At 42.3% G+C, this 4,497-nt stretch overlaps 1 pseudogene; it reads right to left on the bottom strand.

The window, feature by feature from the left end:
- Positions 1–2,881: 2,881 nt before the first annotated feature.
- Positions 2,882–3,344, bottom strand: LOC103583132 (annotated as a pseudogene).
- Positions 3,345–4,497: the final 1,153 nt, after the last annotated feature.

The following is a 4,497-nucleotide window of genomic DNA, read 5'->3' as shown; positions in this document are numbered from 1 at the left end:
GCTTGGAGCCAGGGGCAGGACTCCCACTCATAACCACTCACACCAACAGCACCTCGGGGCCAACCCAGGAACCCGAAGATTGGAGCCAGGAACCAGACTCCACTCCCATATACAGGCACACCACCAATGCCTAGGGGCCCGCCCATGGACCCGGGGCTAGCAGCCAGGGACCAGACCCCCTTCCCATAACCAGGCACACCATTACAGTGCCTCAGGGCCCCACCTGGGGGCCCGAGGCAAGGAGAAGGGGACCAGACACCCCTCCCACAACCGGGCACACCACGCCAGTGCCTTGGGACTCACCCAAGGGTCCAAGGCATGGAGAAGAGGACCAAGACTCCCTTCCACAACTAGGCACACCTCACCAGCACTTCAGGTCCCATCTGGGGACTTGGGGAATGGAGAAGGGGAACAGACCCCCCTCCCACAACCAGGCACACCACACCAGCGATTTGGGGCCCACCCTGGGACCTGGGGCATGGAGAAGGGGACCAGATCCCCCTCCCACAACCAGGCACACTATGCCAGCTCCTTGGGGCCCACCTAGGGATCCAGGGTAAGGAGCTGGGGACTGGACCCTCCCCTCCCACAACCAGGCCCTCTGGGACAGTGCATCAGGGCCCTGCCTAGGGACCCAGGGCACAGAGAAGGGGACCGGATCCCCCTCCTACCACCAGGCACACCACACCAGTGCCTTGGGTCTGCCCATGGACCCAAGGCATGGAGAAGGGGATGGGAGCCCCCTTCCCACAACCAGGCACCTCGCGCCAGCGCCTTGGGGCCTGCCCGGGGATCTGGGGTATGAAGAAGGGGACTGGACCCCCTCCCACAACCAGGCACACAGTGCCAGTACCCTGGGACCCACTCGGCCATCTGGGGCATGGAATCAGGGATTGGACATTCTCCACAACCAGGCACACTGCCAGCACCAGAGAGCAGGCCAAAAACATCTCCCCCATGTGGGTGGCCCACCATAGCCACCACAATAACCATGGCTGCCACAAAGGTGGCTAAATGCCACAACCACCACGCAGATGGCTCACCAGCCACTGGAGTGAGTTGACACAAGGAGAGTCACCAGCAGAGATAAAGAAAGGAGGAGGATGTCTGTCTCCACAGAGCCCATTTTATAGTGACGGAAGAGACATCTGCTCTATGATAGTATTGGGGGACCTGATCATGCCTCTCAGCATTGGACAGATCATTTGGGCAGCAAATCAACAGAGTAACCATTATTCTTTCAGAGGGAGAGATGAAATCTAGGGTGATTAGAGGGGGAAGGAGGAGAGAAAGGGGGATGAGGAGGGACTGGACAAGGAGCACAAAGAATAATTACAGTTTGTAACAATATATGTGCTAATAATATTGATTTGATCAACATATCTCAATGTTGAACCCCCAAAATATGTATAATCAATTTTGATTCAATAAAAATTTAAAAAATAAAAAGCAAAAAAAAAAAAAAAGAAATTTTGTCAGTGACTTGGAAAGCTATTGAAGTTTTCAAGAAATTCTTTAACAAAATGCAATAACTCCTCTGTCAAGTAAAGTGTATTTTTTCACAATAAATGCAAAATAATGTTTTCCAGTATGACATGGATGAATTTTGTGGATAAAAGATACCAAGTTACATCCCTCATAGAAAAAAATTGGTAGAAGTAATGTTGTTACAGAGATGATTATACAACTAGCTATAAAATTAATAAATATTTTGCTTGAAGAAAGTATAACAAGCTGTTGGCAAAATTCTTTATCAAAGATACAGAATCATGGTATACAACATGAAATGGCGATATCAGCTCTGTACCTAACAGATGTTTGCCTTAAGAGTAGACACCACTGACATACACAATATGAATCAGCTTACAGCATATATATAGCACATAAAGATAAATGCCCACTGTGAAATTATAGGAAAATGGTCAGGGCCCCTCAGATGTTCAGAATCTTGCTGAGCATTTTATGTAAATATCCACGTGCTCCCAGGTGTTCCTTGGTTACTATCTAATAATTGCGTATGAGCACCTAGGTGTCCTGGGTTTTGGACCTAAGTATAAAGGACTAACAGCTCTGATACACAGTGCCTGCCTCCTGCCTGCTCCTTGGGACACTCCAGGAGGCCACTAGGACAGCTGCTCCTAGCTCTGAGTAAAGCCTACTAAATTTTTACCCAAGGCTCCCAGGATCTTTTCCTACTACCTAGCTCATGAACCTGCATGTGAAGGGTTTGTGACCCATTCTGTATAACAGGCTTGAGGGGGCTGTGAGCCCTAGCCCTAGCTTGACACCGAGAAACTTCCTGTTTGGTTTATCATTAAAAATTCAAGTTACAGAAGACATTTTTCATGTAGATAAAAATTATTTTATGAGGTATGAGACAGTCTGAAAAAGATATCTTGGGACCAGAACTGATGGAGTTGTAGCTTTGGATGCAGAGAGGACATTGTTCTTACGATAAGCAGGATGTCATTCCACTTTCTGTTTTCCTTAGAGAATAGTCGGTGGTCAAAAAATATTTCTCCTGACTTTGATTCAACATAAAAACAAATTAGTACAATCCATAAATACAATAAAATAATAGCCAGTAAGCATATTCTTTAAGAAATGGTAAATAGGTGCTTTTTCAACAATGAAGTATTGAGGTCAGTAATAGGGAAGATGCTGTCACAAATTTTTTAACTAGGGCTCAAGTAAAAATCCCTACTTTATGATATAGGTAATACTAACAGAAACTGTTTTTATTATTCCAAGTTGACTTGCTCAAATGGCTTGTCCAGGCAATATTCTCATTCACCTGAACTTATTATTTCAAGTTTTAAATGCCATGATTTTGTTGTTGTTGTTGTTAGCGCATGTCTTTTATTAACCCATACGCAATTACTTGTCTTCTGTTTGTTGAAGCAATAGGTCAGATGATATTTGCTACAATAATGTCTGTCAAAGTGGCTGGCCTTAAAAGTTCCAGCACCACATTCATCTGAAGGGCATTCTTAATGAGGGTGACTAATTTTGCCATTCTTATCCACCTTATAGTATTTCAGGATAGCCAGCTTAACCTTCTTTCTCTTATGCTTGTTATTCTTGGGAATGGTGTAAGACTTCTTCCTTTTGTTAGTATCACGACAAAGTCTCAACACAAGATGAAGAGTGGACTCCTTTTGAATTTTGTCCTCGTAGTCAAAGTACATCCATCTCTCAGTTGCTTGCCCCAAAGATCAGTCTTTTGCTGATCAGGAGGAATTCCTTTATTGCCCTGTGGAAGGCCTTTACATTTTCTGTGATATTGGAGGGTTAAACCTCAAGAGTGATGGTCTTCCTCATAAGGGTTTTATGAAAATCCGCATCTTGGTGGCAGTTCCACCCCAGATGGTGGATTGCAAAGCCATGATTTTTAATGTTAAGAAAAAGTATCAGAATTTTGTAAGAAAACCAGACCGCAATGCAAATGCCTTGACTGCCAAGAGTTTATTATTTCCCAACACATGATAATTTTTTCTTCATCAGAGAAAAAAATGAATGACACATTATTGAAACATATCCAAATATTGCAACAGAATGGGAAAAATATTTCCCAGAGCTGAATGCAACTAATACAACTGAATACAATTCCTGCTCTTTTCCAAGTAGAAATATTTCAACTTTTAGGTTTAGAATTCTTTTCCACTTAGAATTTGACAAACTACTGAAAGCTGTCTTCAATTAGAAAAACTCCATGATGATAGATGTTAGCTCCAACTATTCAGAATTATCTGATAGCCAACAAGTGTTCCTTGCCATATCTGACACATGCATTGTAAATTCAGATTTTCTAATTTTAGTAGAAATAAAAATTAAGAAATCAGTTGATTATGAAGGCTGACCTACATGTTTTCATGCACATGTTTTCAGCTTACCAATATTAAGCAGTTACTATTACTATTAATTTTTAAACTATTACAAGTTTTCTTGTTATCTTAACCATTATGGTAAACCATTCTTTTAATTACTTATACTGGTAGTCTGCAGATGTACCAAAGTTGTGTCTTGAGATAGGGTTGCCAGATTTAGCCAATAAAAATACAGGTAGGCCAGTTCAATTTGAATTTTGAATAAACAACGAATAATTTTTTAGTATAAGTTGTTTCAAATGTTGTGTTCAACATATTTAAAGAATTATTCATATTTTATCTGGCAACCGTAGTCCTGGGGATAAAAATTAAGGAACACTGATCTAGGCTATTTCGGGGAAGGGAAAGACTAAAACCAGGAAATCCACTTAGGTAAGTAGCTATTGCAGAAATCCAGGGGAAAATTACAAGGACTTGACGTAGGTCAATGAAACTGAAAAGAAAATGATTGCCACAAACACTGTTGTAGCAGAATAATCAACAGGGCCTACCAAGTAATTGAATTTGGAATGAAAGGAAGCTGTGATGTCAAAGAAGGCTATTGAATATCAATAACAGAGAAGCTAAGTGGAAGTTCAGATTTGTTCAGTTGTTGGATTGGTTGGTGGGA

Source organism: Galeopterus variegatus, unplaced genomic scaffold (assembly GCF_000696425.1).
Source record: "Galeopterus variegatus unplaced genomic scaffold, G_variegatus-3.0.2 Scaffold19937, whole genome shotgun sequence".
In the NCBI taxonomy this organism is placed as follows: Eukaryota; Metazoa; Chordata; class Mammalia; order Dermoptera; family Cynocephalidae; genus Galeopterus; species Galeopterus variegatus.
The sequence above is the reverse complement of the archived record's forward strand: the minus strand, read 5'-3'. Positions and strand labels throughout refer to the sequence as shown.